The sequence below is a fragment of the Trematomus bernacchii genome, unplaced genomic scaffold, assembly GCF_902827165.1.
Source record: "Trematomus bernacchii unplaced genomic scaffold, fTreBer1.1, whole genome shotgun sequence".
NCBI lineage: Eukaryota > Metazoa > Chordata > Actinopteri > Perciformes > Nototheniidae > Trematomus > Trematomus bernacchii.
In genome coordinates, this window is record NW_022987547.1 from 13,222,389 (window position 1) to 13,247,468 (window position 25,080).

General features: G+C 39.5%; 1 protein-coding gene across 2 annotated transcripts in view; it reads left to right on the forward strand.

Moving 5' to 3' along the window:
* Window positions 1-25,080, forward strand: part of erbin (erbb2 interacting protein) — a 57,831-nt gene that overhangs the window by 3,585 nt on the left and 29,166 nt on the right. For both annotated transcript variants that reach the window (XM_034123496.1, XM_034123497.1), the window contains exon 2: window positions 6,386-6,460. The gene's annotated coding sequence lies outside the window, so the exon portion shown is untranslated. The remainder of the gene's footprint in view (window positions 1-6,385; window positions 6,461-25,080) is intronic.

Genomic DNA, 25,080 nt, shown 5'->3' on the forward strand with positions numbered 1-25,080 from the left:
TGAAGACCTTGTGCTATAAACCATTCTGATTGGCATTTCATACCCCAAATGAAAATAATCTTCAGAGTAATCGACAGTTTAAAAGATAAAGGTGTCAACACCTAAAACTCTCCCCTTGCCATTATCGAGGATCAAGGTTCAAGGCTTTTATTAGTCATACGTACATAGCTACAGTGTAGTTAGGACGATGAAAATCTTAGGTCACATGCTCCTCCAACAGAACAACACAATAACACAGAAAAACTGAAAAAATAGTGCAAGTAAATAAAAAAATAAAAATAGTGCAATAAGAGTCTATATACAAGTGAATGGAATATGATATATTGGATAAATAATTTCTAAGTTGCAGCCAGATTAATATTATGGATGTTGTTTCAAAAGTTCAGGTGTTTAATAGTCTTATGGCCTGTGGGATGAAACTGTCCCTAACCCAAACACTATTCATTGTTTGATACTAAAATGTGTTGGTGTGTTTTGTTCTATATGAACACGCATCACTAGAAATACATCCTCATCAACATGTGGGGAGCAATGCGTCAGAAATTGGTGACATGTGTGCTCTACTGGAAACAGTATGAAAAAGTAGTCCAATTGGACCATGATAATATTAGCCTCAAATATCATTTTATCTAATCCCCATTTGTATGTGACTGATTATGGCAATTGGAGGTCTAACCAAATTCTTTTCTAATCATTACCAACTTTTTTTCTTGTAATTTCTAACTACTCAGGGATATCAACATCCATTTAAATGTTATCACCTTAGTGCAGAAGCTAAAAGGCGCGTTCACACCGCAGTACTTTTCCCACTTTAGTTCCGATTATAGTTCCGAAATGTCGCGTTCACACCAAAAAGAGCTGGAACTAAAATTAGCGCATCAGAACCTTTTTTTACCCCCTTTTCTGTCCCTGCTAGAGAGCAGGTACTTTCGTGGGAGAAAAAGGTTCCTATGTCTGATTGGCTGGGCGGAATGCAAACCACGCCCCGTAAAACTCCCAAAAAGTTGTGTGAAGCCGCCATTTTATTATCCTCGCATTAGCATTATTAGCATTAGCCCAGCGCAGAAACGCAGAAAGACTAATTTATGGCAACTCAAAAGAAAACATGGGAGCGGTGGAGATGAGGAGGTGTCGGCGTTCTGGCGATTTACTCTGAAGGCTTCAGTAGAAGCTGCTGGGACTCCCAGCAGCTTCTACTGAAGCCAGTCCCCAACTCCGGGGACTTCCGGCCGGGGACTGGTTCCCCACCCCTGCTGTAGATCAACATGGTAACTAAATCTAATCTTGATCTGGGGAAGTCTATATTCAGATTAGGGATGTCTTGAGTTGATATTTATAATGTATAGCAACCTTGCAGATCCACTGACCTTAGGCTGTATAAAAAGCACTGGCACACCTCTCTTTACTAAATGGGTTTGCTCTTCAAGAGACTTGTTCGGACTAATCGTTAAGATATGCTTTTCGTTCACCATTTTCATTCTAAAGTTTCTCCAAATCCTCCTCCCCTTTTTAAAATTGATTTATATTAATTCTGTCAACACTTGTCCTGTGTGACATTGTTGTGTCCACAGCAACATTTTACTACCTCTTTTGTTTTCCACAAATCAGTCAAAGATATATTCCCATGTTTATTGATTTGTCTTTTCTTGGTCTGTTGCCCACTGGCTATTAAAGCTGGCTTAATGAATAGCAGGTATACTGTACATTATCTACACAATTGTATGCATCAATACGAGCCTGTTAAGTGCAACGAATGCCTTTCATACAACATATCCACTACAAGTTTTGTGAGTTTGTATTTTAAGACAGTATTGGTGGGAAAATGTACATTTGCATTATACTTGAAATGCTGTTGTATCATTTTGATCATACAGCTGTGCATCCAGTTTCTCCCTAATGATTTGCCTGCTTCTGTGACCCAGTTAGGAGAACATCTGTCTCTGCTGCATTCAGTCTGTTTATCAGCAGATATGTTCATATAGCCAAATCGTTCTTCAGTTTTTGTCTACCGCAAAGGAGCATTCTGGGAACAGCTCCAATCTCCTCTACATAAAACACCGAACATTTATATAAATTGTTGGTACAAAAACACACATTACGTAGAAGAATGTATGTAATGGAAGCATGTTGAAAGAGTTATGGTTACCAAAGAGGAAAGACAATTCTTAGAAGTAAATCCTGCAAGAAATGGTATGTTGTAACTAGTCTAGGGCTGTACCCGAATATCCGAATATTCGTTCGTTGGAGTACTATTCGGGTTTCAATTTTGTTATTCGGATATTCGTTTTTTTGTTGTTGAATTTTTTGAAAACTCCAATATCAACGTAAGAGCTTGTGCCTCTTCGGGGGGTGCTAACACTTAACCATAAACTTTATTGTTTACTTTCTCCGTCTTTATATGTAGATATGACTTTTTCTCCGTTAATCTCTGTCACGTTGTTTCCATAGCAACAACAACTTCCTGTCAACAGCACTAACTCTCCTTCAAAATAAAAGCATGTCCATACAAAATAGGAAGCCAAGCCAAATTACACTTAAGACATATACAACTGCAACGAAAGTAACAAACACAATGCAATATCCTTTTCAATTTCAAAGAACACAAATTGGGTTATTTACATTAACAAATAACTATAAAACAACAATATTGTAGAATAACAAAATGAATGCCGTGAATAAACTGAAATACACGTGTTGAAGCGGTTCGCTGCTGATTACTACGCACCCCCCCCGCGCGGGCCGAATATTCGCTGCTGATTACTACCGAATATCCGGAGCCCGAAAAATGGTATTCGGGACAGCCCTAGTTGTAATATTTCTGCTAGAAGCTGCCTCCATACTGTACTACAGCCTAACTGATGTTATGTGCTGTAGGCTGGGGAAATGCATTCACTCCAGGCTACACACTGTACTGCTTCAGGCAAAATACCTCAGCACAACGGTAACACATCAGCACATCATATTCAGCCTTTAAACAAGACATGCAAAAGTTATGCTGAAGAATATTTAATCTGGCTACTAAATCAAGCTTCTATTATATTGTATTTTAATAGTTCAGTTATATGATATCAACACTGAACTGTTTGTATTAAACGTTCAAATGAAAAGCACTAAGAATGTTTAATACGGTTTGGGACAATGATTGGGCTCAGCTCATTCATATTCAGATTCTGCCAGATTCACTGCAGAAGAAAATGCAGCAAATAAAGAAACTTGAACTCAGACTGATATGACGCATCTGTTAGATTAGTTCCTAAAGAACATCAACACGTTGATTATATCCTTAATTATCCTTATTTAATCTGGATTTGCATGTTGTATGTGGTTGACGGCTTCACGGCTTGAATTGTGATGATAACTTGTTATAAGACAGGTATCCCAGGTTGATTTCCGAATGGTCCTGTCATCAGAAGACACAGCATCTCTCTAAACAGACTTAGCCCTTTATCCACAAATTGGACTATTTTGGGTCTGCTTTACAGTCAGTTGGGAGCGATCGCAGGTCAAATCAGCTTTCAGTGCCTCATGCATTCCACACATATCTTAAGTGCTCTTGATCAGATATGTTCTCCTGTTCAGTCTGCATAGTAGCATATCAAACTATTTCATTTCCATTGACCACACTCAGTCCTAAATAAATACAATTTAAAAAAAAAAAAAAAAAAAAAAGGCCGTCCTCTTTTCTGTCTACCAGACTAACATGGACACAGATTTTCTAATTGGTCTTGTTTATTATTCATGTAAGGATCCTTCATGTTATTATTGTGGTGTGGTTGTCTTACATAATCTGCAACTGTACAAGAAATAAAATGACAATTACATCTGCATACAAGTAAATGGCCCTCCAGTGCGGTCAATGATGTAAGAAGTGAACACATTAGTGGACTCGACCTCTAATAGTTGCTGGAGTCATTGGGTTTTGGGTGTAATCACTTTTTTTTTAGAGCTGTTAATTTGTGAAAGGATCGCCCAAGCAGCATTTTAGTGCAAATTGTGAACAGCTCACAGTTGGTGAAGGCTGCCAGTATAATTCAAATGATATTAAATCTGGCTTGTGTGCAAAGGCAAAGTGGTGTATTTAAGCCCATAAAGAAGCTCCATATTTGGCTTCAAGTTGCTGCAGTGTGCTGGGATTTAAACGTGCTGAAAAGACTACGTAATCTATGGTCAGCACCTTGTTAACTGACCCTAATACACTATCGCCAGCCTGCAATGTGAGCAATTACAGTTTTAGTAAACCTCTTGTGTTTAGCTTTGTTGTTAACGTCAGTTTACCACTTGTACTAAAGAACCTGTGAGTCTTATCCGTTCCAACCCTTGATCTGCGTGTATCTCCTTTCAGAGTTGATTGGACGAACACACCTTTAAACTGCAGAGAGTACCAGTGTTTGTGTTTGCTCACAGCGTCATATATAACTGCAGTCTAAGAACAAGCCAAATTAGATTTTAGTGTACGGTGTTCTGCAAAGTCTTATTAGTAGAGCAGAGGAACAGCATGGCCAGGACAAGGAATAGAGAAACTGGTATGATTTATACTCAATTAGCCTATTCATAGAAAATAATAACATTATTACCATAGCAAACAAAACAAACAAACGGCTCTGTTCCGTGCCTTCATTTCTTTGATTGACTTTATAAAGAACCAAAATAAGCATGATTTTGATGAGAAAGGCCAGTTAAATATGTTATTATACTATTAGGTTATTATATCAGTATTTCTATAAGGTTCTCACCTGCACCATTCGGTCGAATTTCTCCTTAAGCATAAGTTTGAGCATGATGGCCTTTTCTTTGTGTTTTAATTTATTTTGGGATGATTTTCCCTTTAAAAAAACAACCAAGTCAGTCATTCTGGAGTGTCAGATTCAATGCATGAGAGTTTGCAGCCCTGAACAGTTGTGAGCACAACTCTAATTGGTATTTCGAGTCCTGATGCATATCTATAAACGTTCAGAGGTGTCAAGGTTTCGGTGGTCTAAAAGTGTCCTTTAAGCTCCACTAATATGTTCTTATCAAAATTAGCCATTTCAAAGTAAAATAGCAAACAATTTGCTTCAGAGAGATACTGTAACCACTTTTGCAGTAATATACAGAATACAAATCAGCTACTAGCTTTTTAGATGAAAATGTATTGTTTTGTGAGCAAACAATTACTGATACAGAAGCACTTAAATCTTATGGTGCACAATACAAAGTGACTTCCTTGTTGATAGATCTCATTTCAGCAAGGGGCAGGTAATTTCCTTTAACACATCTCCTGTGGTTTCACAGTTTCTCTGCAGGCCACTGAGGCTGAGATCTGAATGAAAAGCAAGTAGCTGCAAAGGAGATGAAGCTGTCAGTGTAGCTGCATGCCCCCCTCCCCCACTGTGCCAACACCCCCAATTTGAGAATTGACGCTTCTCATGCCCTATTCCAGTATGTGACGGAGGGGACTTTTGTTTGGCAAGATCCAGTATCCCAAATAGATGAGATGAGGATAAAAGCGCCCAAGAGGAAGTGGAGCAGAAACTAATGGGTGTCAGTGCAGTCCAATGCAGCTGATTGGGAGACCCGTTGAATAAGTCAAAAATGCTCTTTCTCTCTTGGTCACTCTCCTCCCCTATTTTTTTGCCTGTTTTTATCCCTCCCCTTTTCCTGCTCTATAGCTCTATTGTCCTCTGAATATAGTCGATGGATGATCCTATCTTTTAGCTGGCTCAGTTAGTCTCAGATCAGCTGGCAAATGCTAATACTTTTGCAGACATGCATGCACAATACTCTGTTGTGTTGTACTCTGACCCGAGAGGCAAGATTAATGCGCATTTCAAAACTGAGTTTTGTTCAGGTTTTTGTATTTTAGACGAGCTGAATTACCTTCAACTCGACAGATTTAGAAGATTTCCATGTGCATTACAATGTATGTTGCACCAATGCTGAAACAGTGTAGTCTTCAGTAGCAAAACAAATACACCTACATTTTTGTCAAATTGTTAATTTACCACCTGTATGACAGTGACTGGGTTCTTCATGATAGAAAATAAATGTATTTTTCGTTTCTATGGTTCTGTCCTCAGACAGGAATAACTTGGCACATGAGGCGCTTAATATAACCTAAACCCTAATCAATTCCACCCCCATTTAACAGCTTTATGTAGTTAAAATAAGTATTTGCTGACGAATCAAATTATTTTGTTGAACATTAGCTTCCACAGGTTCAAAGCTAACCCCGAACAGCATCATTTACCATGATGAGAGAAAGAGTTATTTTGACCTAAATCTCAGTGCTAATTTACATGCACCATGGAGCATACACTTAAACTATTCCCATTATTACATTTAGATTGAATTTGTACTTTTTCGACTGGTTGGTGCTTATGTTTTGTCTTTGTCCATTTTCCATCAGGCAAGAACATTATTGCTGTTGGATCTATCCTCTCCTATCCACTGGGATCCAGGCGCTTGAGTCCTAAATGACAAGGTATGTATTCATGTCAAGTTTTTTTTCTATTTTCAGCACGGTTCTTTGTCCTTTTTTCATTTACATTTTTGTCTCTTGAAGCAAATGCGTCTACAAGAACATTGTGTATCTCAGGGAAGCAATATATTTTTTTCTCAAACATTGGTTCATCTCAAACAAGAAACAACAAGAGTGCCCAACCCTGTTCTCCTGGAGGCTTAGTGACATGATACACCTGCCAAACTAGCTGAAATCAGCATCCTATTTCCTCTTTAAAAGGTTACAATTATTTTGGAATATGCTCTATTGAAAATACAATATCTAGTATGTGGGTATAACTCAAGAATTCCAGTAAGATGGATTTGATACAAAATGGATTCATTTACTCATCACAAAATATTGTTTAATTGACTGAAGAAGATGTCAACCTAAATTCTTCCAGAACAACAGATGACGGTGAAGATCTGACTACCTTATGATTGGGAAGTGCTTCTATTGACTTATTGTCTATGGTTCTACTGACAGGTTTGGCTTTCACAGCTCAAGGTGTGTTTGCTTAGTTAACTCCACATTGACTTGTTTAACTACTTAGTTTTTCCTGTAACTCTGTTTGCATAATTCCCACACCACTGCAGGGTTTACATCGATCTACATGTAATACCCGTATCTAGCCAGTGTCAACATACTAGCCTCCTATTTCCACATTCCTTTCTTTTTCTTTATTTTTCCCATAAATAAAACCAAATGACATGGACATAAATCAATGTATAAACTGCTTCATGATGATTCTGCTGCTGTTCGTAAAGCACTCTTTTTAAGCAATGTGATCAATACACGTCTCAGTTTAGGTCTGATACAGGCAACCATTCTCTCACACATTCAGCAGTGACCAGTGCTTTCTACCCGTGGGTTGGGCACATCAACCAGTTTCTTTGATTGTATGTGACACCAGTTTACAGAGGGTATGAGCTCATGTCTCATTGAAAATCCTCCTGTCATCCACACTGCGCTAGAGCCATTTAGACATTGAAAGTATTAATGTATTAATGTTTCATTCATAGAAGAATGTCATTTGTACCGTGCTGAATTATTAGTGATTTACATTTTTCCAAGGCCAGTCTTAAAGTGTGCAGGACTTTATTTTTTTTAGAGTTGGCACTGTTGTTACATTTTTTTGTTTTGTTGAGATACGTCCAGTTCCTTCTTTTAAATAATGTGTTTCTTCAAGTATTTTCTAAAATATGCCACGGATTATAAAATGTGCACCCAGAGGAAGGACATTTTTGTGTGAACTCTTTCTGTTGCATCAAGCTTGGTCGCTTGCATTTGTGCTTGAGACAGATTTCTCATTAGTTGGTTCCTCATACTGAGTACTAGTTCTTGAAATGAATTCATCAGTATAACAGCTCTGAATGGTGTCAGCATGAATTATCCTTATGCATGGGATTTCATATCTTATCAGAACTTCTAATTGATTATTCCACGCACGAAGTTCCAACTGACAGCTTTTAGCTCTGAGACAATTTTGCTATTATTAGCCCCTCATTCTTTTTTCTGGGTAATGAGGTGCAGCCCCTTGTCTGGCTTTGCAAGACTTAAATTGCACAATTGTGTCTGACTTTTGCTTGAATTGTGATGTAACTTTTTGGACACGTTGAGTCCACGTAAAGCTGTCAGAGTATTATCATCTTTCAATTGAAGTCCTGTTTCTGACTTCCTGTCTGACCCGCATTCGTTCTGCTTTGGCTCTGTTTTGGGTCTCTACCAATTCTAGAGGGAAAAATGTGGCTCTTTAGCTGTAAAGAAATCTCCATTATGTTCACCAGATAGTGGCTAAATTAATCTGTCTGCTGTTTAAGTGTCAGACCTTCCAGAAAACGTAATAAATGGCAACACTATGAGAGCAGTGAGAGTGAACCAAAAGCATAAAGCTGGAGCTGGACGGCTTCACAATAAGCTCAAAATCGTGGTAAAGTCAAAGGGAGCTGCAGCGACCCATTTTGAATTGTCGCATGGTTGCGTTGTAATTTGTACATCATATATACCAGGGGTACTCAAACTTTTTTTATTAAAGGTCCACTTGTGAACTTTATACAAGGTCACTGGTCCGGATCAATGCCAGTAAAGTCACCCCCCCCCCCTGAAACGAAACTGAAATTAAGAAGCAGTTTCTTATGGCGCGCTATGCATGGGGCCCCCTTGAGGGGGTTTCCCGACATGTCGTTGCAGTAAATGAAAGGGTGTTTCATGTTGTCGTTGCTGTGGATCTTCTTAATCTACCTTCTTTGGGGGCCCCCTTCTGGTCCAAGCACTTGCCTGCCTTGCCTGTCGGCAAACGGCGCCGCTTTATACACTCACACATTCAATACATACATACAGTATGGTGGCTTGGCTGTTTGTCTGTAGTCAATGCCTTGAACCTCGGCAAAAAAGGCATTGGAAGCAATAGAAAGTCAAGGTAAACTTGCGGTTAACTTGCGGTCTGCAATGAGTGTCACGCTCGCGCACGCAAGTAAATATATATGCACGTTCATTCTCACTATGCGTCAGACACAAGACGCACGTACATAATGATGTACATTCATTTATCAGAATCAGATTTTTTTTTACATTTTTTTTTTATAATTTTTTTTTTTTATATAATGTGATTGATTTGCAGTTCGGTCCGGATCCGGAGTTTGAGAAGCCCTGGTATATACTATATGGTTAGGGTTAACAATAGCATATTTAAAGGTCCACCTTTTCATGTCTTTTATACATAAACATGTACCCCTCTGTGTAAAGAGATTCTGAAAGTTTCAGGAAAAAAGATTCGCTCACTTTTTGTCCTGATCCATTTATATAAAAACCTGTCTGAAAATGAGCTGATCAGATTTTGGCCACTTTATGATGTCATAACGATTTTTTCACCAACCAAGGTAACCCCCCCCGCCCCACACTTTATCACCTGAATCTCCTCCTAGAGCACCCTTAGCCGCGTTCACACCGGAGTACTTTTCACCGTACTTTTCGCGTTTAGTTCCGTTGGTACCCCTTATGTCGCGTTCACACCAAAAAGAGCACTTAATCTCGGGAACTTTTACCCCCATTTTTAGTGCCTGCTGAGAGATGGTACTTTCCTGGGGGAAAAAAGTGCCCCAGTTCTGATTGGCTGGGCGAATTGCAAACCACACCCCGTACAACTCTGAAATGTTTTGTAGAGCTGCCATTTTATTATCCTGGCATTAGCATTAGCATTCGCCCAGTGCACAAACGCAGAGAGACTAACTTATGGCAACACAAAATAAAACATGGGAGCGGTGGAGATGAGGAGGTGTCGGCGTTCTGGCGATTTTCTCGGAAGGCTGGGAGTCCCAGCAGCTTCTACTGAAGCCAGTCCCCAACTCCGGGGACTTCCGGCCGGGGACTCCGGGTGGCAGTATACGCCGTGAAGTTGTTTGCGGCCTGCCAGTAAACCCAAAGCAGAAGAAGACGAAGTGACGTCAGCGGCTCATTTGCGTAATCTTCCCTCAGGAAGAGTGCCGACACTAAATACGGCAAAGTACTTGGTGTGAACGCGCCTATTGTGTTCTTTTTAACCAAATATCTCTCAGAGGGGCGTGGGGAGTGGCTCATTATTTTCATCTAAAGCAGGGGTGAGGTCATTTACAAACACACGCAAAAAAGAAAAAAAAATAAGAAATCTAGACCGCAAAATTGACCCTAACCCTAATTAAACAAGAGAGTGCCTGTTTTTCCTGGCCAAGGTCAGGGTCCTTGAACACAACACAAGCCTAACGTCATCACGTGGTATATGTCTCGTCTGACAGGGGTGCAGTTCTGACGGAGAGCACCAGAACGTCGCTCCGGCACTTCCAAAAATTGCAGTACCCATAAGGAGCCGCACACATGACGCAGTTTTTACGTGGCTGTGTCTTTAGTTGAAAGCCCAGTGGCGATCTGTCATACTGATCATACCAGTGGTTCTCAAATGGGGGTACGAGGACCCCTAGGGGTACGTTGGAGTATTGCAGGGGGTACGTGAGATTTTATTTATGTTAATGAAAAAAAACAACATAAGTAATGCATTTAAACAAACTACTAATAGTAGATTAACTACTTTATTCAAAAGTTTACAGTAATTCTGGATAATAAAATGGGAAAAATAAACGGGGTGCTCTCTTTTCCTCTCTCTCTCCTGACAGCCCGTCAGTCTCGTGCAGCTCGCTGAACCTGTAATAAGTGACCCGACAGTAAAGAATAAATATATTTATAACTCGTTTAGCTAGTTCCAGAGTAAATAAACTAGCTAAGTGTGTTAGGTCTAACTCTTAGTGTATTTTGCTCCGCTCACCGGTCCGTCACAGCGGGGGAGCTGTGATCTGGAAGAGCTGCGTGTCTCCGTCAGCAGCAGCTGATCTGATCTCTGATCTCTCTCTCGCGTCCGGTTATACTTCACTCGCGTTTATGTCCAAATCTATCAGATCTAGCTAGTTCTAGTTAATGATATGACTGCCTGCTTATCAAAGGACCTAAACAATAAGCCTTGCTTGGCAACGGCGTGTGGCCGCAAAGTATTGCGCAGCATTATGCATATGTTTATATGAGGGGTCAAAATCCCATGCTCATAAAATGCTCATATATATTTTTTCTCTTCATTCCCCACGCCCCAAAATAAATAAATATACACATTTTAGGAAAAGTAACGAAGTTTGAGCAGTGTGGGTTTTATATGAACAGAGTTACACATATTTCAAAACGCAAAGTGTAATAACTGCAGGTGCCTCCCTGTCACCGAGAATGACAAAGATCCTCAGTGAAGCGCAAGCCCATGTTTCTCACTAAATTAAGTACAACTTATTAAAAAGATCAGTTCAATGCAACTAATGTCGTCTTAGTGTTATTGCATGATGTTAAAATTGGTTTGCCATGAATTTAGTGATGGATTGTAAACATTTGAAATGTAGCATTTAAGTGTTTCTCAGTTACAAGGTTGTTGTTTTAATAAATCAGACACTGTTGGTGCAGCGCTGTACTGTACCTCTTTATATAAGCATTTTGTCCCTAACAAATTGTTATTGCGCTGATCAGGGGGTACTTGGCTGAATTTTTTTTTTTCAAAGGGGTACATTATTGAAAAAAGTTTGAGAACCACTGGATCATACAGTCAATAACTTTGTTGTTATTAGCATCTGGTTAGCTAGCTATGCTAACGAATATAAGAAGCCTTTTCTACAACCAGTGAGGTAAAGGCACATCTTTATATGATCATTATAGTTATAAAAAAATAAGAGAATAAAGTAAACGGGTATAAAATACTATCTGACGGTAAAATAAAGTTGTTATTAATAAACAAGAATACAGTTTAAAAGGGGAGTGATTTGTAAAATATCCATAAAGAAAAATAAATCTGTTAACAGTTCTGTTTCATATGGGTGTTGAGAGATGTATCCATAGATCTCCTAATGTTGCTCTCAAAGTGCACCAGATTGATGCTTTTAACTTCAACAGTTAAAAATAAATCTTCCCGGTGAGCATGCCCCCGGACCCCCCTAGAGGAGGTTAGGTCCCTCCCCACTTAAATCATGTTCACATGGATAGGAAAAAAATTTTTTTTTACACATCTTGTGTCCATATCTTTCTGTTTTGGTGGTCATGCCACAACCGTGCACGTGAATGCGCGAGTCATGGTAAGATATCTGGATTGAGAGGTTGCTTTTTCTTTGCACAGCATGAAAGAAAGGCCAAATGAATGGGCTGTGATTTTGTTTTTTTTAAGCAGAGGTCAATAATTTGTACGGCCCTCGGAGGATGTTGAAAAAATTGAAATGGCCCTTGAGAGGAAAAAGGTTCCCCACCCCTGATCTAAAGTAACAGACAGAGAATCGGCACTTTTGAAACATAGCCTTTTCTGAAGAGAGAGAGAGGGGTGACATGCAACAAAGGTTGCCCCAAATGAATCTCTTCATTTTTTTCAGCCCAGTTTTTAAAGGCTAATTTACAAACCAATTACAGTTGCTTCTAGATATCAAAGTTCATCTGCGCTCTAGTTCAGAGAGGTTATGTTTTGTCCCATCTTGCTTTGTGCTTTTTCATTAACTATCTTAAAACAGCATTTTAATGAGCACACTTGATGACTTTAACAAGCCATTGGGGGAATGTAATCCAGGTCCAGATTCTCCAGCAGGCAAACAAGGAAAATGTGGCAGTTGTCTGCATGGATACATGACTCTGACCTGAATGTGTCTGACCTGGTTATTGAGACTTGGCAAACTGCATCTCACTCCCTCTGTCTTCCTCACTCACATGTTCAAACAGACAGCGAATGAATCTGAAAAAGTCCCAGATCTCCTTTTAACCAGGAAAGCATCATCTTTAAAATATAGCGACAACTGAGAGGTTTTTAATAATTGCTTTTGGTATCTAAAACAATACCCATACATACTGAAGTGTTAGTTAATACAGTACATTGTAGTTGACTAATGGCGCATTTCCACTACAGCGCGGTTTAAGCGTGCCGCGCCCGGCCCGTTTTTGGTTGCGTTTCCACTAGGCGTAGTTCCGGCTAGCGGGTACTTTTTCACAGTTTTTCTGGCTCTCCAAAATCGAGGTTCTTTCCGGACCAACAACCGGGCTGAGTATACTAAACTAGTGAGAGAATCGCTGGCAACTACAACAAAATGAACATATTTTACTGTGATTTAATTGTAATACATGTTTCAAAAATGATGCCGAAGTAACAACATACTGATACCGGTTAGTAAAAACCATGAATTAATGCGTTGACAAGTCTGCAGACAAGATGGCAGGCGAAAAACCTTTTAAAATACGTATTTTCTGAATGGAGCTTCGCTAAGCTAACGCAGTATATGCTCCGACCGTCCACACTCACAACAACGGCCTCCAGACATAAATAAAGCAGCGACTGTATTCGCCATGACACAGGCAGTCTGTGGTTTGTACTTGTTTAACTTTTGTCTAGTTTCTGAACATATATGAGGAGCTGTGAGCTCTGAGTGCTAACGGCTAACGGCTGATGTTGGTTTTGTGTTTCGCATTGAAGATGACGTCACGGCTCCGCCTACACTGCGTTACTATAGTTACTGCCCCAGTTCCTAAACTCTAATGGAAACGCAGCATAAAGTGAGCCTGGCCTAACAAGGCTTAACGAGGCCTAGTAATACCGTACTAAGCCGAGCGAGGCCCTGCAGTGGAAAAGCGCCATTAGTGTAATTGAGTACCACACATAGCGAATATGAGATATTTACCTTCACTGTTGTGCTGTATAAACGATATATTGCTATTGCTTTTAATGCCTGACTTGCTGATTTACTATCCATTCTTGGCCATCTGTGAGTGTAGCCTAGATCATGAGCAGATATCCCTCCAGGTCCTCTTGAGCTCTGCGAATTGGAAACCAGACAAGCCACATTGGTCTGTCGAACTTCAACTCGCTTCAAATTCATATCAGCATGCTTGGGTTACAGTAAACACTTATCAGCTGCTTCTGTCATATGTCATGGATCAAACTCGTACAGTAAATAAAGTATCTCTTCATATTCAAAGTGTCACATGGGGGTAGTAATCTTGGTGTATAATGGATTAGATTCTACCTATTTATAAACAGTATATGGCTTTCTTGTTGCTGTCACATACTGAACGGGAGCAAAATTCTTAAAAAATAAAAATATTTTATTTATGTGCTGTATCATAATTGTTCTTTAATACTATGTCGTGAGAGGAAGGCTTTCCATTGAGGCATTATATTGGCAGCTGTCATACTATTATTCCTATTGTCTGCTTTAAGATGATTGGCTGCTTAGGAGCACCAGAAACTGTTTAATTGGGTCAGATTAGCCCACCAATGTTAATGTACTGCAATTTGTTTATGTTGCTATATATGTTTTATAGCTTGGGCAGCCATTTTCATGTGACAGAATGCTAGTAACTGTATACCTCTTTTGAGTAGTTTGTATACATGTAATAAGTGCTAATGTCATTGTTGGTGTCTCCTCTGCAGAAATGAATCTCATGGGCTCATATTCAACTGCATCTCATATTTAATTAAGAAGTTATTGGCAGAAGGGATCTTTGAGCAGACTATTTATAACTAGCCGTATTCTCGCCTTCTCTGCCCTGGTTAGGTCTTAATGAGGAAGAAACTGCTCTTCAAAAATCTGCTTCCATTCTGAACGTTTTTAACATAGTGTTACAGAAAGCTTTATCATTCAAATCTAAAGCTGCTTCAAACAGGGTTGCTTTAAGCTAGTTATTTAACAAATTCACTCATTTATTTGCTAAAGTTCAGAAGCACCAGCTAAATTATTTAAAACAAATGTTGGCTAGTATAGATGATGCAACATTTATGCAAACAGTTATGCAAACCATTCTAGCATGTCGGCAGTGTACCTGCTCTTTTTGTTGCAGCTCTTTGCTTGTCACATGCAGTTTCCAAAATGGACTATTGGGGCCATTTGGACCATTGTAGAAATAGAACTGTTACAGGATTTGTATTTTGGAAAGTATTTTTTCTTTTTCTTTTTCTTTTCTTTTTTATATTATATTTTTTATTATGTCATAACTTAGTACTTTTTTCTTAACATAGGTAACATTAAGCTGTGTGTGGCTCTTTCCTGCTGTAACGATGCAAATTTCCCCTCTGTGGGACTAATAAAGGGATTCTGATTCTGATGACATCAAGTGAAAAGAGAAATAGTAAGAGAAGGGTGGAAGAAAAAAGTCATGCGTGTAGAGAGAGGGAAAGAGACTAAATGATAAGCTTTACAAAACATAGTTCCTTTGATAAGGCAGCGCTGCACTCATTTAAAGAAGAAAACTATAATAACAAGGCTTTTTAACTACAAGTGTTTCCTCTGTTTCACATGGAATAATCAGGAGAGATGATTTAATTAGCCTAGCCTGAAATACATTTAGCAACTGTGGCTCAGGAACCTCACTCTTTTTTGAACTGTGCTCATTACCTGCAGGTCAATCTGTGTTTTATTTCATCTTTCCTTCTATGATTTCTTCTCCAATTAGCATAGCCTACCTTTTGTCTTTCAAACTGACTGTGACATTGAGTCGACGTCAGTAGTGGCTGTGGTGAGCCTGTCTCACAGGAATTGACAGGATACCCTCTTGTTGCACGTCTCAGCAGAATTGTCATCGCTCTGTATGTTGCCAGGAAGTGGCTTTCAGACACACGACAAGGTAGTCCATAAAAGGCTTTGGTTGTAGTTCTGAATGATGATACTTGATGCATTTCACCTGCAAATGGAATATCTGTTCTCCAACAGCAACAGAAGGCATACATTTGTTGTTCAACATCCCCATTGATATTTTTTAAATAGTGCAGAAATGCCACTGTTGCCCTTCATATTTTTCACATAATGAAATTGTTATAATTCAAGTGAATTGCAGGACAGACTGTTAACAGCTTGCATGAAAGGTCAGAAAGTCACCATGTCAAGAAGTGCTTATAGGCACGTTTGCGAGGACATAACCTTTGGATGTGGATTACCTTATGCCTCGTGTTTGTCCTTCTCTGGGGGACCCATGACATCTACATAACCTCCGATTTGTGAGGAACAAATGAAGTGGAAGCAAGACTGCATCCATTTGCCCAAGGCCCATCCGTGTCCCAAGACATAACGTGGGAATTATTCATTAGAGTAATTATGGTAGTCATCTCTAGGGAAATCGCCTGGATTCTGAATATTTGCAATCCTTTGCATTGTGATTCAGGCTCTGTGTGCAGCGGTAAAATTGAGAATACAACTTATCCCATTACGACTATCACATTACAACTTAAATTGGTAAGAATTTAGGTTGGTTGGAATATGTACAACCTCTGTTTCAGTTTGTGAGAATATTATCAGTATGTTAACATAGATAGGCCTGTCACGATAATTAATTTTGTTGGATGATACAGTTTCCTGGAAATTATTGCGATAAACGATAATATTGTCGGCACTGTTGTAAGACCATTTTAGACCACTGACATAATGATAATTAGGGATGTCCCGATCACCTTTTTTTGCTCCCGATCCGATTCCGATCATTTGATTTTGACAATCTGCCGATACCGATTTTTCCCGATCCGATCTTTATGCAATGCATTAAGAGGAAAAAAAAGGTAACAGATAACGGCTGGTCATCCAACGCGATGAATTCAGCTATCTTGGCTGTTATTTTTTTGGCCTTTTCACTGTTCTGGGGTAGTTTCTCTTTCCTTTTAAAAGTCTCTGAAAGTGTCGGTTGTTTCAGTGCCGTTACCTGAGTGGCCGCTGTGTACTCGTCGTGTTGTTGTTGGTGGTGTTTGTATTAGATTGGTCGTGTTGAACGTAGCTCTGTTCTTTCCACCACGCGGAACCTCCGCCTTGTAAACATTGCATCTGGCTGTTACACTGCCTTCGCTTTCAATTTTATAATACTTCCAAACTCCTGACATTTTCTCTGTCCCGACTCCCGAGTCACCAGCTGAACGTAGCCTCTTGTTAGCTTACTGCTACTATTAGACACTGCGCCCACTCTGTTGCCAGATTTGAGAGAAATAAGCAACCAGGTCTATGAAAACAAGCCCAAAAGAAGCAACACATACATGATGTTGTGTAATTTTAACCCAAAACTAAGGCCTCAGGATGACTTTAAGACGTGAACATGGTCATTTTTGTTTTGTAACATTAAATAAAATGTATAAAAATATTTTATAAAAAAAAAAAAAAAAAAAATCCGATCCCCGATTTTTTTCTCCCGATCCCCGATCACGTGATCGGATCGGGACATCCCTAATGATAATATATAATAATAATTCAAGTACATCCTTTCAAACATAACTTTTTATTGAACATTCAACATGGCAAATGAAATGTGAAATAATGTTAAAATATATAAATGATATATAATACATTTAAAAAAATAAAATTATAATAAATTAATTAAATCACACACAACCAAAACAATATATATATAAAAATATAAATAAATAAATATATATAAATAAATAAATATGAGCACACATTGTCTCACAAGCAAAAAAAACTCCTTAAAACAACAGTCAAGTGTACAGTCCACTGTCCATACAAACTGACCCAGATGCCTCAACAGGCCATATCCAAATCTGTTTTTCAAAGTTTTCGAGCAAGGAACACCAACATGTTTGCATTGTCGGGCAAATGCATCTTTGATTGTAAACTGTCGGGAAGGTGGGGGCTCTCCATCTCCAGCTGCCGTGTTTGCTACCAGCTGGGAAAACGGAATGGGGTGGTTGTGTTTTAGGTGTAGTTTAAAATGCGTGGTATTGCCTGCTTTTGTCACTACCTTTTTTTTAAACAAATGCGACACACCGCCCGGCTCATTCAAGTCCGTAGGTTCGCCTCGTTGATTTGGCTTAAATCCAAAATACTGCCACACCGGAGAATCGAGATGTGTAGTTTAGTGGTTTTGTAACCAATTCCATTTAACTTTAAATTCCCCGCGAGTAAGTCACACGTTGTCTCCTGCTTGTCGCTAACGCTATATTATTAATTTGGCTGCTACGCTGCTGCACGTGCACACGGAGTGTCCTGACCTGGCTGTGTGTCAGCCCCGCCCCTCACAGCGCGCGTGGCCGGCAGCCACAGCGCTCCTGGCTAAAATGCTGGTCACATCCTTATGTAAACGGCAATTTATCATTTTTATTTATCGTACGATAAGTCAATTTATCGATTATCGCGACAGGCCTAAGCTTAGGCAACCTTTTTCCCAACCTCTATAATGACCAGCAGGCTCTTTTCATACATCATTCAGCATAGCTTATATTCGATGGGACAGCATAGGCATTCATCTGTACATATAATATTTGTATACTTATTATAAATTGCTAGCTAGAAATAAATGTTGTACTAATAGGGTTTTTATTAAAGAAACACGTTGGAGGTAGTGCACTGGTAAAGCATAGTGAATAAATGAATCAAACAATCAACACATAGCATATCATGTAAAGCCTAAAAGCTACACAGAAAAATGTTTTTATTTGAAATATTTTTTGATGAGAATGAGGCCAACATTTGGAATGTAAACAACTAAGGTATGTGCAGTATTGATTGTACATTTGTGAGACAAACACAAAGCAGCAGTAGCTCCAAACAAACGGCCCAGCAGACTTAGCCGGGGCAGGGGGCATGCAGCTGTGCGTCACTGTGTGTGGGAGGGCTGCATCGTTAAACACAGTGTGTTTATGTTCAATATAGAGTATTGTGGAAATGTGTTAAACAAGTTCATATTTCCCTTTTAAGAACTTCAGATTCTCTACTACATATTTATGATGCCCATATTTATTGCATATAATGTGTTATAAAAAAAGTGCTGAATTGTAAAGCCCTACAAAAACATATGCTGATATAAAGCAAGTGCGTAGGTTACATGTAAATGTTCAAATATATACCCGTCTCATTGTTATGATGAGTTCAGTCTGTCAGTGCCGGGCTGCTCGGAGTAGAACATCGGGAAAATGCTGTAAAAGAGCACTTTGTCTTTGTCACAGATCGGATTACTTACCCTCATTTCACCACAAATTCAAAGAAAACAATCATGGTTTTGTTTCCTCGAGTCACGCAAGACCACTGAGACCTAAGAACGCTGGTGAGAACCAAAACCGGAGGGAGAGCAAAACTGGAACTTCAGGTTTCACTAAGCTGCATACCCCCTGCTACAGATACTGGCAACACAGCACAGTTGTACTTCTATTTCAGCTCTACTTCCAGCCATCGTTTCCCGCTGCTTGGTTTTTATATACAAGGATTGCCTCCTATGTTTACTCATCAAGCCCTACTTTGATGGAAAGGCCCTCATGTTAAGTGCAAGTCTAAAATAAGAAAGAAGGCATGGACATGAGTCCAAGCCATGCTTGAGACAGCTAGGTTTGAGATATGGATCTGTGTGTCTTAGTCGGTTGTTTAACTGTACTGTCCCTTTAACTCAATATGCCTTTGCATTATTGAGAAGCAGCCGTTCTCCAGCTGTGTCAGCTGTAGTGGAATGTGACCGGAAAGACCTCACTAGAGAACACTTTCACCACCACTGCATCGATATATATTTGTCAATTATACTTTAAAATTAAACCGATGTTATTTTAAAGTGGACCTATCATGCTATATTTGAATAATATAGTGTAGGACCATACCTATATAAGGCATATTTATACATTTTTTTTCAAAATACCAAACAGATCATGCATTTTAGCCATGCCTCATTTTGCTCAATTTGACCATTTCTAGCTCTGTTTTTGCAAGGGCTGATTCTGTGAGAACAGCACCATCTACAGGCCTGGCATATGTACTACAGCGTCTCCAGCGCTTTCGAACGGCAATGGCCGTGGCTGTCTCCTCCTGATTGGTGGAGTTGGCCCAATAGCCGTAGCGCCACTGTCCTGACGTCAGGACAGTGTTCAAATCTGGATCAGTTTTTATCAGATCCGTTGCAGCCCCTTTTTTAGAGATTTGGGGATGGAGGAAAATAGAGAGGGTTGTGTTTTCTGACACTTGGTGAGTTCCCTGGAACACCGGGGACACATATTCATGTATAAAAGACGTACAAAAGTGCATTTTGCATGATAGGTCCCCTTTAAATAAAAATCGCCTTTTCTCTAACAACAGATAATGGTTTACACAACTGCAATTGGGAAAATAGGAGTTGAAGATGTCATATTTTCCTATGCGTTACATAACCTGTCAACTAGGATCTGTCATCCCTCAGTAGGATATAGGGCTGCAACTGTTAGTCAACACCTCCTGTATGTCTCCTGTGTACAAATCAGCTACGTGCCTATTCATTCTGCACTTTAATGTTTCGGCATGCACTAAGTATATGTTTGACAATTTAACAAATCTCAGAGCAGTCTCAGATTACTCCAAATGGAAACCTCATAAAGATAAGAGTTTTGTTTGCGAACCTGAAGCTGCATTCCACAGCAGTGTGGTGTCTTGAGTTGTTTTAAAATACGCTATGCCTGAAGATTGTGTAAATTGACATTTGATAATGTAATAATCCAGACAAGTATTATAGTGTGAATCCTACTTGGATGCACCGAGCAATTTAAGTTTCCTCTCTGCAGTGGTGTGTGATGTGGCAGTGAATAATAAAGAGGATCTCCATGATAAAGGACATGATCCCATTTGAGAAGAGTTAAAGCTGCATTATAGGAAGGGTGAGAGAGCTTATAGCTTGCTGGCAATCCGCCCTGCTTTGAGGAAGTCACTTATTCTTTCCTCTTCCTTTACAGACAGACGCAATTCAAGTGTATCCCACAGGCTCTGCAGACTCTCATGCTTTTGTTATTCGTCTCCACATTGTTTTTGTTGCCATAATCTCTAATACAACATTTCAGCTGTGGCCCAGCAATCCTGTAACAGTCCTCTGCAATCTCGATCAAAAGCTCCTTTCATAAGAAGAGAGCTAGCCCGTACTAATCACATTCTGCCATATCAACCAGACGAGTACTATTTGCTATAAATAACACATGCTGCTTGCTACTGTCAAACACTACACTTTCGTTTCCGCTTAACCCATTAAACATACACAAACCAATGTTGGGACACGGACCTCCACACAGACACAACAACATTACAGCAAAACCTACTGGACCTATTTTTAAAACATACGCCATTAGGCACCTTTTGACCCGTTCTCTATTATTACAGGTTATCACCAAGCTCCGTTGGCTGGTTAAGGGCAACGCAATGAGGTAGACTAGAAAACTATTATAATTGGTGTGTTTTTTAAACTCACACTAAATATAAACTTGTAATTTGTTCCCAACACAGTCTACTGGATAGACTAGAAGTAGGCCACTGAGTGCTAGTTGGCCGCTGTGGAAGGACTCAGTGACCTTTGGGAAACACACACACATACACACACACACACACACACACACACACACACACACACACATGCTCACAGACATCTCGATATCCGCCTCTCTTTCAGAGTTTACTTTCAATAACCAATCTCTCACTTTGACCACAGACTATCCTTTGTAAAGCCCTTTGTACAGCTCTTCTGTACAGTTGAGCGAGCTCAGCTGTGTGTTTCGTGTAATACTTTGAGGGTCGGAGAGCTGATCTTACCCTTGACCGTAGTCTCTATAGCAACAGCACTGACCCAAGAGGCACTTGAGTTACAGGGAGAGAGGTTGTGACAGGGAAATGGTTTCCTGGCTCTGACTGGGAGAATAAAATGTGAATCTGAGGCTGGTCCTGCCCTCTGGACTGTTTCATTCACTCTAACACAGAGGAAGCAGTCGGATCATTGCCAGGCCGCTAAGTCACATGTCCACCATTCACACATGCCCACACATTTAGACATTTCTGGATAAATACAGCTAGTGTCTTAACCGTTTCACGGCTATCAGGCAGATCTGTTAGTAGCACACTGGTTTAAGAAAATGTGATGCTAAAAAAGAAAATCTGAAACGAGAGCTTAACATGTCTGGAAATCTTTTGCTTTTCTTGAACTTTTCAGTTCAAAAGTCAAACGCTCTTGATGGACTAAAGCTGGGTGAATATAGGCAGTCATCATTCCAATAACATGTAGGTCAGTGGATAAGCTTATCTGTGCTGAAGGCAGTGCGGGTCTCATTAGTGTGCTGCCTTCCAGATTACTCCCGGGGGGCTTCAGAAAGCCAGCCGCGCAGTGCCACAGTTATCCAGCCCATTTAACTTTGTTTATTCTGAAAGAACGTTCCCTTACAAGGAAAATAAGGTAAACACATTTTCATGACACAAATAAAGCGTACAGTAACCGTTACCAATACTGTCAAAAACAAGTTTAGGAAATAAATGTGTGCAGCAGTCGATAAACATGACATTGTGTTGTGCATTATGCAAATTAAGATGACAGTGTGATGCATGGTTTAAAAAATGAGTCATGTTTCCTGATGTGTCTTTTGATTTGTATGACTTGTATGACAAATCCTTGACCTAATTGAATCAGCTGTACTTCCTCCTGTAATATTTGCTTATTTTGGATGACTGTAGATCCAAATGAGCAACAAACCTGATTTACAGGATTATTATGCAAGTTTCCTGTTATCACACTTGCCATGTTGATCAGTGTGGTCCAACCTTTGGATTTTGTGGTCATTTATTATTATAAGATGTTAAATAAGAAGTCATTTAGAATGCATCCTTAAAGTGTGAGATTAAATTCGTGTACCAGCTTTAAACTGTTCACCAGATCCAGACTCATCCTTCTTGATTTGCCGACTTTTTGTTAATCTTTCAAACCATATAAATCTCTCCCCCAAATGTTCTCCTGACACTTTATCTGCTCTTTCTTCTTGATAGCTTTTTCTTGCATACCTCACAATAACCTGCACCTACCCCCTTCCTCTGTTAACCCACCTCTCCTTCCCAAGCCTCCCTGTCCTCCAACTCTGAATAGCATGCGTCATCCATATGTTCAGTGTTTGTTACTCGGGTTGAATGGAGCCAAGCCCTCTGTCATCCCCTCCGGTGATAGACCAGATTACTCCGAGTATTTATACATGATCTGCCTGCTGTTATAGCAAAAAGTGTGTGGGAGGCTGACAACCTCCTAGCTTGTGCATACCTCATGTGAGTGTGGGCGTATGCACACATGCACCCATTTTTTATGAGTTGGAAGTCTTTGAGTCCACTTTGGAATGTTTCTTTTTGAAACCCTGATCCATTATTGTGAAATTGAGTGTACATTTTTTGAACTTTTTATTTCATTTTTTAGTAACACGACTAATGATGATAAATCATATTTTGAGTTGCTCCAAAAATCACACCTACACTGAACTGTGTAAACAAAAAAACATGTCTGCCCCACAAAAACTGTTGACAAAACAAAGGTTTGTATTCTGTTAACCAACATTCTCAGAAAATAAGCACTTGCATAGTTCCTTGTAGCAACCTCTAACATAAACATGTGGTCACACCCACCCACACACACTCTGCACTAACCGTGTAGGTCAAGGCTATCACAATTGTGCAGCTCAGACAGTCAGGATACTCTGGGACTGGAGGAATCAGAGATTATGTGCTGCAGCCGCACTCAGATTAAGACGGGGGGAGGCAGAGTCACATTCTCCACATGCTCCAAGGAACAAAGCCTCTGTTGACAAGAACACATTCCATAGGGAACTGTACTAGTAAAAACGTCAGTGTTTATCTCAAGCTATAAAACTTATACATACATCCATATAACAAGTTCAAGAACAGCTGCCCAACCATCCCCTAAACTCCCCCAACAGATTGAAAGCTAAAAAGATTTTCTGGCTTTGACAAATATGTATTTATTTGTTTTGGATAAAACTACTAAAGTACAACGTTTTCTCATCAGCTTCAACCCAAATGAGGAAATGGCATACTCACAAATATGAACCACTTCTCATACTTTATAACTATGGAAATTTGAAGTGTTTTCCCACTTGAAAAACAGAAATGCGAAACTGAAAATGTACAACACATGTCAGGCTTCTTATCTTTTCAGCTATACCTTAAAAAGGAGGTGCTATTCATATGACGGTTATTTTTATATTTGCAATCAATTGTGGTGAGTTTTTTTGTCAGTGATCAGATATTAATCGCAAGAACAATTTGAGAACATATTTAACAGTGAACACAATTCCTCCCATGGCGGTTTTGAAAGGTCCTTCTGCAGAAGTGGCTCTGCACTGAAAAGCTATTATACATGCACTGAAACTGATGGAAAGACATGGCTCACACGTGCTCTCTTTTAGACCTGATTCTGTAGTGGATATCCATTCATAGGAGCAGTTCCCTGAAATGAGACAGTAGAACCTGTTCAGTGTTTCCCCTAGGTTTACTGCTTTGGGGGGTGCTGCCTGAGCGGGGAGGGGCATTGGGATATATATTTTTCAAATCCTCTGGAGCAGAGAGAGGAGCTGTGGATTATTGTTATTGATTAATGCATCAGTGTTTCTTAGGGTCAAAAACACTAAACTCACAACTTAAAATGAAAGCGTTTAGTTTATTTAATAAAAGAGCACATGTGAAAAGTCACAGATATAGATTAGTTGCAATTTGGTGCTATATATATATATATATATATATATATGTATATATATTAAAAAAAAAATTATATATATTTTTTAAACACCTTGAATTTCGCGCGGGGCTCCGTTGGCGGGGATCCGCGCGAAATTCAAGGTGTTTAAAAAATATATATAATTTTTTTTTATATATATATATATATATATATAGCACCAAATTGCAACTAATCTATATCTGTCACTTTTCACATGTGCTCTTTTATTAAATAAACTAAACGCTTTCATTTTAAGTGGTAGGGGAAACACTGCTGTTATTTAAAACAGCAATGTTGTATTAAAGGTTAACTCCAGTATTTGTCAAACTAAGAGTTATTCAAACATTTTTGTCCATTATGACAGTATACTCACATCCATTGATTAGGAAGACCCAGCTTTCGGCAAAACAGAGTTCATCAGGGCAAGGGGCACAGGCCTCCTACAGCTTTCCAGGAAACTGGATTTGATTAGAAACCCACCACTTAAACACTGACAGTAAACACAGAAAGTAGTTCCCAGGAAATCCCTTTTCATGTTGAAACAAACCAGATAGTGTTGTAGGTAGAGCGTATTTCAAATGATACAATAGGCGAGTTCACACCGGAATTTC